The 14,230-nt window shown below is 47.2% G+C and overlaps 1 long non-coding RNA gene across 1 annotated transcript in view; it reads left to right on the forward strand.

The window, feature by feature from the left end:
- Positions 1-14,230, forward strand: part of LOC309358770 — a 104,714-nt gene that overhangs the window by 48,217 nt on the left and 42,267 nt on the right. The gene's annotated exons all lie outside the window — the stretch shown is intronic.

The following is a 14,230-nucleotide window of genomic DNA, read 5'->3' on the forward strand; positions in this document are numbered from 1 at the left end:
TCTGAGTAGGGCTAACAAGTGACTTATAGCCCTTCCCCCCTCTAACTCACAAATTATAATTTCTTCAGATCTCGCCTCGATGGTTAGTCACTGGTCTCTTGTGTCTGGTCTTATTTCATTAGTAATATTATTATTTCTGCAGTTAGGTTGTAGTACTTTTTTAAAAAATCAAGGGGAGAAATGAACTTGAAGCATTTTTGAGTTTGCTTTTTCTAAAAAAAAAAAAAAGGATTTTTCTTCTGTGTTAGCGCAAACTAACGCCCAAATTCCAAAGCCCTTCCTGCCTTAATGACATCACGATGAATTCTAATTAATTAACTTTCATATACTCGGGGGGACTCTGAATCAGTGTAGCTGTGTCTGGCTGGCTTTAGTTTTTTAAAAAATAAATCATTTTTTTCTAATATTCCACCTTGTTCCTTTATGGCGAACATCTCTTCCCACCCCAACCTCATGCTTCATTCCTTAAAAGGGAATATTTTTAAAAAGACGTCTTATTTATTGAACTGATGCAAACCCCTTCTGTTCCCCCCCCCAAAAAAAAAACCCATTCCCTAGGCAGCTGAAAACTACAATGAAAATGTTTTATGGTACACTCCATCCCCCTTTTTACTTTTTAGAAAAGGCTAGGTTGCAAGAGGGAGAGTTAAGCAGTCTGAATTTCCAAGCACCTTTTCATTTCAGAAACATACATTTCGGTGAGGTTAGGGATTTGTGTTTGTGTATGTTTGTAAAGTGGGGAGAAGAATGGTATGTTTGATTGTGGTCCAGCCCCCTCTAGTGGTCAGGAGTGGTTCTGCCACACCTCGGCCACACGTTTCCCACTGGGTTTTTGGGGGATGGGAGGATTGGGGTTGGAAATTAAAACAAAAACACAGTTTTGCACACTTTCTTGTGCAAAGGAAGGAAATGGGGTGAATCCCAAGCTGTGGCTTTTGACATTTCTTATGCTAGGACATCCGCTGGACTGTCCCTCCCTTTCCGCCCCCCTCCCCAAATAGGTTAAAGCGGTTGGAATGAACCCAAGTACTGTCATTGCTCTAGAGGCATAAACGTTTGAAAAAAATATATAAATATATATATATATATATATAGAAATATGCACAACAATACATTTTGCACAGCAAAAAAAAAAAGAGCCTCATTGGACAACGGTTTTTAGTTTCGTTTATTCTATGCGAGCTCATTAACTCTTAAGGTTCTGTCTCAGTTTCTTTTCAATTTGCTTTTTTTTCCTGGAGGGGAGGGGGAGATAGAATGACTGTGGGGTTTGTTTGTTTTTTGTTGTTGTTCCAAGGGATTAATTAAAAAAAAGTCCAGGGTATAACTTTAACCAGCTTGTAGAGTCTCCATAGAAAGGTTTCTCTTTTATGGGTTTTATTTTTTCTCCTGCTAGTTGTCCGAGAAGTGACCTGAATTAATTCTCCCGTTGTTGTTGACAATAAAAAAAAACTATTTTTAAAGAAACCGCAACTTTATTTAAACATATATCGGTGTGGGCAACTTTTTGTTTACTTTGCTCCTGTAGTGCCTTAACTGAACGCTAGAGGTCGCTGCTGTCTGGTCTCACTTAAAACAGTGTATAATTTCTGGTTCGCTTGTTTTTAATATGTTGTGAATCAGCCCGGTGACTCATAGGGAGGGACGCTGGTGTGCAGCAGAGGAGCCTCCGGGGCACAGAAAGAATCGTAGAGTTGGAAGGACCCATTAGAGTCATCTAGTCTAACCCCCTGCATTGCATTCAACCACTCAATGCACAAATCAGCCCTTCGGGTTTGCAGATGGCAGGGAGCCTCTTAATGAGTCCCCTAATATATTTTCCCAAAGGGATGCGGGTGGCGCTGTGGGTTAAACCACAGAGCCTAGGGCTTGCCGATCAGAAAGTCAGCGGTTCAAATCCCCGCCACGGGGTGAGCTCCCGTTGCTTGGTCCCAGCTCCTGCCAACCTAGCAGTTCGAAAGCATGTCAAAGTGCAAGTAGATAAATAGATACCACTCCGGCGGGAAGCTAAACGGCGTTTCCGTGCACTGCTCTGGTTCGCCAGAAGCAGCTTAGTCATGCTGGACCACCATCCAGTGGGTTTTGTGGGTTTTGCTTTTTCAAATTGGGGTTATAGTCAAACAAGGGATAGGGTGGCGCTGTGGTCTAAACCACTGAGCCTCCTGGGCTTGCCAATCAGAAGGTTGGCAGTTCGAATCCGCACTTTGTCCCAGCTCCTGCCTACCTAGCAGTTCGAAAGCACACCAGTGCAAGTAGTTAAATAGGTACCACTGCTGCGGGAAGGTAAATAGCGTTTCCATGCGCTCTGGTTTCCGTCATGGTGTTCCGTGCGCCAGTAGCGGTTTAGTCACGCTGGCCACATGACCCAGAAAGCTGTCCGTGGACAAACGCCGGCTCCCTTGACCCGAAAGCAAGATGAGTGCCGCAAGCCCATAGTCGCCTTTGACTGGACTTAACCATCCAGGGGTCCTTTACCTTTTGACCTATATTTCCTCACCAGAGGCCAAAGGTCAAGAGGGCGCACACACACCCAATTCAATGTATGAAAGCTGCTTGGCCAGGCTGGTGACTGAACACTGTGATGGGTCTTCCCCTCCACCAGAGGGCAGTAGGCATATTGGGGGCATCCTTCGTACTGTGTCCCCTGCTAAGCTTACAGCTGCTCATTCTGCCCAATGGTAGGGCCTTCCTTCATAGAAACAGCAGGTGCCCGGTCATCGGACCAGGACCTTATACCGACTTAGCACAGGGGTCCAGTATCTCAGGGTCGTCTACACTGAGTAGTAGCTGCTCTCAGGGTTTCAGAAATTCATCTTCCCAATCCTGACCTGGAGGGGCTGGGGATTGAACCCGAGACCTTCTACATGCCAAGCAGGTGTCCTACCCACCCAGCTGCGGTCCTTGTTTGCAGCAGAGCTTCGCTGCAACTCCCTTTAGATGGGTCAGGGCCCTCCGAACTTAGGAAAAAATGGAACGGGCTTTAAAATGGTCTGAGATTAATTAAAGCGATCCAATCTGCTCATCTGCGGCTGCTTATTTTCCACTTTCTGCTTTTGAGGGCTGGGAAACGCCTTTTTGGATCTGGATGGGCGTGGTGGAAGCCCAAACCCAGTCCTGGGATGTGTTTTAAAGGTCAGAGACGAATGCCGGAACATCTGAATCATCTTAAAAGCAAGAGGAATCTTGGAATCCCATCACTGCAAGAATTAGACTGCTGTTTTTCAAACCCTCAGCTCAAATCCTCTAGGGCAGTCTTTCTTGGCCTTGGGTCCACAGATGTTTTGGGACTACAACTCCCATCATCCCTGACCACTGGTCCTGCTAGCTAAGGATGATGGGAGTTGTAGTCCAATAACAGCTGGGCTCCCAAGGTTGAGAAAAGCTGCTCTGGGGTTTGGCAAAAGATCGCTGCTTCAGAGCTGGACCTGCATATGATAAAATCATTGGTTCAAACAGAAAGAGGGGGCAGGAATTTCACGCCATTTGAGTCGTTTGAAGCAGACAAGAGGAACCTTTTTATTACTATTTTATTAACCCATTATTATTTGATTTATATACTGCCCTCACATGATCTCACGGTCTTGGACCACATTTCCTTCTAGATAGCTTTCTAAGGGCCACGTACAAAAATAGAGCAATTAATAAAACTTTGCCCTTGTACTTTCAGCTGATTCCTACACACACACCCCTCTCTGTCTGGAAAGGGATCTTCTGACTTCCACGACACTTTCCCAGCTAGGCAAAAACTGCTCTGGGTCCAAAGGGGAACCAGTGAGGAGAGGTCTAGAAGGCCACAAGTTCCCCACCTTTGATTTGAACACACACACTGGTTTTTCCCTGTATCTCGTCCCCTGCTTTTCCACACCAAGAGACAAATGCAATCTTTGGTTACCTGCCTGGGACTTGAAACGCGTCTGCAGGAGGCCCAGGTCTTCTGTTGCTTGCTTTTCCCTGGGCTCTGGTTACACGGGAAGGAACATTTTGTTGTGTTCATATTGCAGAGGCCTCTCAATGTGAGATGGTTCCCCTCTTCAGGGAGGCCTCACCCCACACAAAGGGTAAGAAAACACCCTTGGCTTTTTGTTGTCTGACCCATTCCTGGTGTTCTCCAAATTAGACACACACACAAATATTGGGGTGTCTTCCTACTCGCCCTGGCCTCATCCAGCTCAATACCGTTCTCACTAACTGGCAGTGTCTCTCTGGGGGTTCAAGCTGTGATTCCTTCGTTGTAGCGCGTTGGGCTAGATGACCCAAAATGGTCAAAGGCCTGGAAACGATGCCTTATGAGGAACGGCTAAGGGAGCTGGGCATGTTTAGCCTGGAGAAGAGGAAGTTAAGGGGTGATATGATAGCCATGTTCAAATATATAAAAGGATGTCACATAGAGGAGGGAGAAAGGTTGTTTTCTGCTGCTCCAGAGAAGCGGACACGGAGCAATGGATCCAAACTACAAGAAAGAAGATTCCACCTAAACATTAGGAAGAACTTCCTGACAGTAAGAGCTGTTTGACAGTGGAATTTGCTGCCAAGGAGTGTGGTGGAGTCTCCTTCTTTGGAGGTCTTTAAGCAGAGGCTTGACAACCATATGTCAGGAGTGCTCTGATGGTGTTTCCTGCTTGGCAGGGGGTTGGACTCGATGGCCCTTGTGGTCTCTTCCAACTCTATGATTCTAACTTCTAACCCTGGGGTCCCTTCCAACCTACAATTCTGTGATGGAACCGATGGAGGATGGGAACATTTTAAAGGGTCGACTTTTCTTCTATTACCCTCCTGTACAAGTGTAGCACCCTTCCCCAGCAGAGATGGGTCTCTGGATCGAAATTAGGGTGCCTCTTTACAGATACGGTTTGGTATTTCACACACTGGTCCCATCACCTCCTGGCAAATAAAAGGGGAAGAAATGGAAGCAGTGAGAGATTTTACTTTCTTGGGCTCCATGATCACTGCAGATGGTGACAGAAGTCATGAAATTAAAAGACGCCTGCTTCTTGGAAGAAAAGAGATGACAAACCTAGACAGCATCTTAAAAAGCAGAGACCTCACCTTGCCAACAAAGGTCCGTATAGTTAAAGCTCTGGTTTTCCCAGTAGTGATGTATGGAAGTGAAAGCTGGACCATAAAGAAGGCTGATCGCGAAAGAATGGATGCTTTTGAATTCTGGTGCTGGAGGAGACTCTTGAGAGTCCTGTGGACTGCAAGAAGATCAAACCTCTCCACTCTTAAGGAAATCAGCCCTGAGTGCTCACTGGAAGGACAGATCGTGAAGCTGAGGCTCCAAGACTTTGGCCACCTGATGAGAAGAGAAGACTCCCTGGAAAAGACCCTGATGTTGGGAAAGATGGAGGGCACAAGGAGAAGGGGACAACGGAGGACGAGATGGTGGGACAGTGTTCTCGAAGCTACCAGCATGAGTTTGACCAAACTGCGGGAGGCAGTGGAAGACAGGAGTGCCTGGCGTTTTCTGGTCCAGGGGGTCACGAAGAGGCGGACACGACAAAACAACAACCAGAATTTCACACATACACACACCACTGGCTTCCTCTTTTAACTTCCCATCACAAACAGCGATGTTTGCCCAATCGGCTTTCTCCCTCTCGCAGAAGACGTGAAGCTCACACTGTTTGGCCGCTTCAAGCCAATTACGTGGCCTTAATCCCATAAAGTCTCTGTGATTTCTCATGACAGGTCACCCTTTCGGTCAAGATCTAGGCTGTGTGCTTGTCCTTTTAATTACTGTGATGGAGAGAGAAGGTGATGGAAGACTCTGATGATTCCTAGCAGCCTTGTCTCATACTCAGTGTGGATCGGAAATTCTAAGAAACCCAAACAAACCTGCAGTTTTGAAATCAGTGCAGCTCTGAAAGGCTCAGTCTGCCATCTTGATTCGAAATGGCATCTATATATATATATATATATATATATATATATATATATATATATATATATATATGCTTTCGTAGATTTTCACGGGTACAGGAATGTAGGTTTTGGTGTCCTCGGGTGTCTTCCCGTGTAAAAGTTGGGGTGTCTAGGCGACGTTTCGACGAGGTCTCACTCGTCATCTTCAGGCTGGTGCTTTCGGCTTCTTGTTACTGGAACAGAGCAGGATCTCAGTGTTTGAGTTCCTATAAATACTGTTGAGGGGGTGTGGTGTATAGCCTCCAATGTTCTGGGCAGAGGGGAAGTTCCCAGGCTAGTGTGCCTTTTCTTAATTAAGGAACAAAAGAAGAAAAGGCACACTAGCCTGGGAACTTCCCCTCTGCCCAGAACATTGGAGGCTATACACCACACCCCCTCAACAGTATTTATAGGAACTCAAACACTGAGATCCTGCTCTGTTCCAGTAACAAGAAGCCGAAAGCACCAGCCTGAAGATGACGAGTGAGACCTCGTCGAAACGTCGCCTAGACACCCCAACTTTTACACGGGAAGACACCCGAGGACACCAAAACCTACATATATATATATATATATATATATATATATATATGTGCAGGTTTTGGTGTCCTCGGGTGTCTTCCCGTGTAAAAGTTGGGGTGTCTAGGCGACGTTTCGACGAGGTCTCACTCGTCATCTTCAGGCTGGTGCTTGAAGATGACGAGTGAGACCTCGTCGAAACGTCGCCTAGACACCCCAACTTTTACACGGGAAGACACCCGAGGACACCAAAACCTGCATTCCTGTACCCGTGAAAATCTACGAAAGCATATATATATGTATATATATAAAATAGCTGAGAACCTGTTCCTTAATTTCAGGCTCCATCGTGCAAAATTGGGTGTTGACATCTTAAAGTGGTACTCAAATGCATAGTGGATAAACAACTTTACAAAATACAGGGTAGATAATCATAAAATTGTAGGGTTCGGAGGGATGCCAGTGGTCATCTAGTCCAGCCCCTGTAATTGAGGAATCACAGCTGAAGAATCCCTGGCAGATGGCCATCCAACCTGTGTTTTAAAACCTCCAAAGAAGAAGAGTCCACAACTTTTGAGGTACTTGCTATGTTTGATGTTGTGCTGTTTTATTCAAGGACAACTTTCAACAACCCCTTGTCAAATGAATCCCAGGTTTCATTAGAATACGTTTTTCAAAAATTAATTTATCAAAATTTATCTACTGCCTAACTAAATAGAAACCCTTAAGAGAGTTTTTTTAAAAACAAACAAACAAACAAACAAAAACAACCCATAAAATATACATGCAACAGCCCTGGATAATTCCTGGAGGAAATCACGAGTTAGGAAATGTATCAGAACATATAAGAACTGCCCTGGCTTCTAGGTGAGACATGGGCTTCTCCCCCACCACCTGTTTGCAGCAGTGGTCAGCTAGATCCCTTTGGTGGGGTGGGGTGGGGTGGGGCCCCCAACATGGACAGAAGGCACTGGAACTCCCCTGCTGCCTGTCCCCTGCCTTTGACAGTAGACTGCTTCTGAGTGGGGAGGCTCCACTTCGCCAATGTGGGTTTCACCTGGCTGCGTTTAACTTGGAGTAGTAGAAGAATGTTGGGACACGGGTGGCGCTGTGGGTTAAACCACAGAGCCTAGGGCTTGCCGATCAGAAGGTCGGCGGTTCGAATCCCCGCGGCGGGGTGAGCTCCCGTTGCTCGGTCCCAGGGACGCGGACTTATAAAAAATATTGGGGGGGCCCGGGAAAGCTCATGAATAATAAATAAGCTCATGAATATGCAAATAAAGTGGCGCCGCCTCCTCGTGAGCGAATAGGGGAGAGCGTGCTGCGCCTATTAATCAGCTCCAAAGGAAATTGGGTGGAGCTTTTGCTCGGGAGGGAGGGCAGGAGGCATGCAGCCCGCCCCTCCCTGTGCATTTTGGGCTGGGGGAGGGGCGGCGATGGCGCTCTGCTGGAGGGGCGCCAGAGATTATTGGGGGGGCGGAGCCCCCCCAAACGAATTTTTGAGGGGGCTCGGGCCCCCTCAAGCCCCATGGAGTCGGCGCCTATGCTCGGTCCCTGCTCCTGCCAACCTAGCAGTTCGAAAGCACATCAAAGTGCAAGTAGATAAATAGGTACCACTCCAGCAGGAAGATAAACGGTGTTTCCATGCGCTGCTCTAGTTTGCCAGAAGCGGCTTAGTCCTGCTGGCCACATGACCTGGAAGCTGTATGCCGGCTCCCTCGGCCAATAAAGCGAGATGAGCGCTGCAACCCCAGAGTCGGTCACGACTGGACCTAATGATCAGCGGTCCCTTTACCTTTTTTAGTAGAAGAACATCAAATGAGCCTTCTGGATCAGGCCAGTGGCCCATCTAGTCCAGCATCCTGTCCCCACAGCGGCCAAACAGATGCCTATTGTGGGAATCCCACAGGCAGGATCTGAGCACAAGATCAACTCTTCCCGTCCTGCAGTTTGCAGCAACTGCGATTCAGAAGCATTTGTGCCTGTGACTGGGGAGGGCAGAGCAGAGGCATCCTGGCTGGTACCCATTGATCGCCCTCCTCCACGAATGCTTCCAACCCTCTTTCAAAGCCGCCTTTACTTCTGTGTAAAGAAGTCCTTTCTTTAACCCATCCTGAATCTTCTCACCGTTCAGCTTCGTAGGGCGTCAAGGAGTTGTTGTTTTTAAAAATATAAATGTTATTAGTATTTTCCACACCACCACAACAACACAAAAAATATCGAAAAATAACAATACAGTGGTACCTCAGGTTACATACGCTTCAGGTTACAGACTCTGCTAACCCAGAAATAGTACCTCGGGTTAAGAACTTTGCTTCAGGATGAGAACAGAAATTGTGCTCCGGTGGCGCGGCTGCAGCAGGAGGCCCCATTAGCTAAAGTGGTGCTTCAGGTTAAGAACAGTTTCAGGTTAAGAACGGACCTCCAGAACAAATTAAGTACGTAACCCGAGGTACCACTGTACACAGAAACCAATGTCAAGGAGTTCTTTACGTTAGAAGAGAAGGGCCAAAGCTTTTCTCTATCCACTCTGCATCATTCTATAAACGTTTGTCACCCACCATTGGAGCTGGATGAGTGATGCCTCTTTAGTTCCAGCTCCCCGTGCGGCTAATTTTGGGGCAACCCACGTTTTGCCATCGACTGGCGCCACATATTTAGCTTCCTCCCTCCTGCCCCAAATATATTTGTCTCCCATCCAAATATACACAAGGGCTGTTCTCCCTTTGAGGGCGAGAAATTCCTTCCCATCTGACAAAAAATCTCTTTAAACCTCCAAGGTTTTCTAGCCTCTGGCTTCGGGAAAGCGGCTTTTTTGAGGGCTGGGGCCACCCCACCCCCCCAGCCTCCAGCACTCTCTGTCCCCATGTTTCCTGCCTCTTCGAAGAGATGACATCTCAATGCTTTATAGGAGCCAAGCTCTGCATTTCTCCTCTCGGCTGAAGGACTGAATCAACCAGTTGTTCTGGTTGCTGAGGAACGCTGAGATCCAGTTTCTCCCACTGAACCAGCCTCTGAGCCTGGAAATCTCACAGCCAGGCCAGGGGGCAAAGCAGGACTTGCTGCTGGCATTGCAGTCCTCTAGAGTGGGCAACTGGAGTCGACACCATACCTGAAGACTTCCTAGAGCCACCTGATTGGCCGTGGTGGAAAACAGGACTTGGGCGGCAATGGGCCTTCGCTCTGATCCCATGGGCTCTCCTTACTATCCATTTGCCATGGCCAGTTTTAGGGCTGGGCAAGTACTGGGGTGGTCTGGCGAATCGTTAAAAAATGCAGAATAAACACTGACAAGTGAGAAACACTGGCCTGCGAGCGCTCCAATTGGAGAACAGCCTTTACCAAAGGTGTCATGGGTTTTGAGGACACTCGAACTCAGGACGCAAGGGAGAAACATGCTAGGAGGAAGGCACGCTTGGCAAACCCTCACCATGATCAACTCCCGCCCGGAAACCTACGTCCCCACTGTGGAAGGACGTGTGGATCCACAATTGGCCTCCACAGTCACTTACGGACTCACTCTTAAAACTGTGTTTATGGAAGACAATCTTACTCAGCTATGAGTGATTGCCAAAGAAGAAGAAGAAACGTGTTATGACTTGGTACAATGCAGGTCCATGTTTAAACCATCCCTTTTATCATAGCTGCCAACTGTCCCTTATTTGGCGGGAAAGTCCCTTATCCCAGCACTGTGGCCCGCCGCTGTCCCTTATTGATGATGTCCCTTAAATTTCCCGGGTTTCAAAGGAAGCAGCTCCTCTCCCTCCCTCCCTGCCGGCCAGGGAGGAGGGAGGCTCCAACTGTGTTGCTTGGCTGCGTTGCTCACCCAATAAGGAGTCTAAGAACGACTGAGGGGTGGAGCTTGCGTGCCTTGCGCCAATCAAATCGGCCGCATTGCCTGGGGATTCGCCCTTGCTCAGTGCTTCCCAGCGGAGAGGTGACAGTGGTTTTCCTTGCTGCATCCCCTTTGCCGGGTTGCTGCGCTGTGGGAACCACCGCTTGAGGCTTCGTTTGGCTGCTGGCTGGGCTTTCTGCCTTTGGCTCGGAGGGGCTCAGAAGTTGAACATACCTGTGCCCTGAAAATCCCTTATTTTGGCTGCTGATCCCTTATTTTTGAGGCTGCTGGTCCCTTATTTTCAAATCTGTAAGTTGACAGCTATGCCTTTTATTCAGAACCATGAGGACTAGGATCTCACTTCCTTTTGATGGCCTGCAGCTCAGTGGCCTTGCTGAGAGAGCTGCTGCCAGTCAGTGTAGCCAGTATTGAGCTCGGTGGGCCACTGCTCTGGCTCAGTTAAAGGTGTCATTTTCATGCCGCTGTGTTCCTAAGTTGCTAACGCTCTGGTAGAAAGGTTCCCCCCCTTTTGTTCCTCCTCGTTGCACTCGAACCCGCAGCCAGCTATTTTCCTTCCTGAAACGCCTCATTCCTGCCCCAGCCATTAAAAAAACCCCACGCAGGGAGTGCTTTCTCTCACCCACTTTCACGGCACACCTCATGTGCCCTCTGATAATGTCTTCTGCTTGACAGAAGGTGCCCCGAGGCCCCGAGATGGGAGAAGCAATAAATAATGCAAACAGAAAGCACAGTCTTTTTCTCCCCTGGTTTGGAGCTAAATTTGTCTTTGAAGAGGGTGGGGAGAAAGAGCAAATTTCCGCAAGGGAAGCTGGTATTCACCCAGACGGTGCTTTCTTCTTTTTATGAGGGTCTGTCAGGCCATCTGGAAAGAAGTTCGGAAGGACATTTCATTCTCTTTCTTTTGGGCAAAGGTGTAAAAGAGAGGGGTTGTGTGCTTGGATCCTGCTCAAGTGTTTCCCTTTGGGCCACTGTGAGGACAGGATGAGCCCCCCCAGGCCTGATATAGCAGGTTCTTCTTCTCCTCCTGTGGAACCTCCAGCTCCAAAGGCAGTCTATTTAGATTCTTTTTTTTAAATAAATATTTATTAAAGATTTTCTTAATACAATAGAAAAAGCAAACAAAATAACATATAATTTTTCAATATCCACATTTTCTTCACTTCTTTGGACTTCCTCGCATCTCTCGTTCCTGCGTTCCAAATTTTCGAGCTTTACCCAGCAATTTATCACCTTGTTTCAATTCTTATATTATAATTTTCCAATATTGTATCCCTAATTTTAGATAATTTAACCCAAACCTTACAAGCTTAATTTTAACATAATATTTATCCAAAAATTATCTTTTCTTATATTTTCATTTATCTTCATATTCCTTCTAACTAACTTTTTGGTGCCATATTGTTGATAATCTAACAGTCTATTTAGATTCCTAGGTTCATAGGGGCATTGAGCAAACATGATGGGCAAATCTGTCCATTTTAGATTCTCTCTGTTTCTTTTCTTTTTAAAAACAGGTTCTCCAGATTTCCGCAAGTTCTCCTGTCAGCCTGGATAGCTCAGCTGGTTAGAGCATGATGTTGAGAATGCCAGCTTTGCAGGTTCAATCCTGATACAGGAGAGCTGCATATTTGGTTGGAATAGATTATCCTCAGCGTCTCTTCCAACTCTATGAGTTGCAATCTGCTTGCAATCCCTGCCCCTGCAAAAAGTCCTCATGATATTTCACCCACATTTTAGGGCGAGTTTCTCCTAAAGTACACATTTTTTGCAAATCCATTTTCGCCCAGGTAAACTGCGTATCATATCCTATTTTTCTTTTGCACAGACACTCACACACACCCTGGTGTTTGCGTTTTTGCTGGAGAACGGCATTGCAAAATGAAGAAACGTCCGCGTTTCAAAAGTTGGCTGTGTTTCCATCCACACTCCTGATGTCTGCCTTTATGTATATGAGATGACGGGTGGATAGGCAATATCAGGGACATGTAGCTTTTTGCTTTGTTTATTTAGAGAATTTGTACCAGGCTCCTCAGCCAAAAGATGCCCCAAACTGCCGTATAAACAATCCATCCGAGCAAGACAGTCTCCGCCTGCAACCCTATAATCTAAAAAGACAATGACACACAAGAGGAAAGAGCACGTGGAGGGCAGAGGAGGAAAAAAGCAGTTCTCATGAAGATCAGCTGGCATTGGGAGACTGGATAGCTCAGTAGGTTAGTGTATGTTGCTGATAACAGCAGCGTTGCAAGTTTGATCCCCGTAGGGAACAGCTGCATATTCCTGCATTGCAGAACTTTCTTCCAACTCTAGAATTCAGTGATTTCAGGCAGAGCTGTATGGAATGAACCCTGATTCCCAACTCTCCCACTAATGCAGCCTGATGGATTGGGTGCTGCCTGACTGAGCAAATGAAGCAATAATAATAATAATAATAATAATAATAATAATAATAATAAAATTTATTTATACCCCACCCATCTGGCTGGGCTTCCCCAGCCACTCTGGGCGGCTTCCAAAAAAAATATTAAAATACTGTAATACATCAAACATTAAAAGTTTCCCTAAAGAGGGCTGCCTTCAGATGTCTTCTAAAAGTCTGGTAGTTGTTGTTCTCTTTGATATCTGGTGGGAGGGCGTTCCACAGGGCGGGTGCCACCACCGAGAAGGCCCTCTGTCTGGTTCTCTGTAACTTGGCTTCTCACAGTGAGGGAACAGCCAGAAGGCCCTCGGCGCTGGACCTCAGTGTCTGGGCTGAACGATGGGGGTGGAGATGCTCCTTCAGATATACTGGACCGAGGCCATTCAGGGCTTTAAAGGTCAGCACCAATACTTTGAATTGTGCTCGGAAATGTACTGGGAGCCAATGTAGGTCTTTCAAGACCGGTGTTATGTGGTCTTGGCGGCCTGTCTGGCTGCTGTGTTCTGGATTAGTTGTAGTTTCCGGGTCACCTTCAAAGGTAGCCCCAAAGGCTACCCAAAGGCTTCTCTCTCTCTCTCCAGTCAATGGAAAGAACCACTTTGCTGCATGTTCTGATATTTGACTCCATCCTGGGACTCCGCCAAGGCCATAAAAGTGGTTGAAGGTTTAAGAGGCAAGCTGCCGGTCCACATTTCATCATGCATTCCTCTCTCTCTCTCTTCCCCCGCTTAATCCCTGGCGCTTTCCTTGATATCATGAAATCCTCCAGCCTGGGAGTGGCGGCTTCAGAGCGAGAGCCTTTCGCTTCTGTGTGTGAGGAGGAAAGAGTCTCACTTGTCATGGGGCCTCCTTCGCAGCCTTGAGCGAACAGGTAGGCGGGGGCTGGTCTTAGGTCGTCCTCAGCGCCACCCAAATATACATCATGAGACCCGGCCTGCGGCGAAGGAAGGGCGCCCAACAGAAGCATGTCTCCCTCCCTCCCTCTTCCTTGTGCAGCTGCAACACAACAGCCCTGCAGTGCTGCCAGCGGGCCTTACTCTCCGGAAATTGCTGCTCTTCCACTTACTCTTGCAGCTCAGATGGATAGGGGGCCTGGCAGTGGGGTAATGAGATCCCAAGTCAGCTGGCCAAATCGGTCAGGTCTCCTGGGCAGGCACCTGAAACACTGTTCTGCATCTGAGAGGTGACAGACCAGCTTAGAGAAATGGCAAGGCAAACAACAACAACAACAGTAATTTATTATTTGTACCCCACCCATCTGGCTGGGTTTCCCCAGCCACTCTGGGCGGCTTCCAACAAGGATTAAAAATACATCAAAATGTGATACATTAAAAACTTCAGATGTCTTCTAAATGTCAGGTACAGTGGTACCTCAGGTTAAGTACTTAATTTGTTCCAGAGGTCTGCTCTTAACCTGAAACTGTTCTTAACCTGAAGCACCACTTTAGCTAATGGGGCCTCCCGCTGCTGCTGCGCAATTTCTGTTCTCATCCTGAAGCAAAGTTCTTAACCTGAAGCACTATTTCTGGGTTAGC

The sequence above is a fragment of the Podarcis melisellensis genome (assembly GCF_964234715.1).
Source record: "Podarcis melisellensis genome assembly, chromosome: 16".
In the NCBI taxonomy this organism is placed as follows: Eukaryota; Metazoa; Chordata; class Lepidosauria; order Squamata; family Lacertidae; genus Podarcis; species Podarcis melisellensis.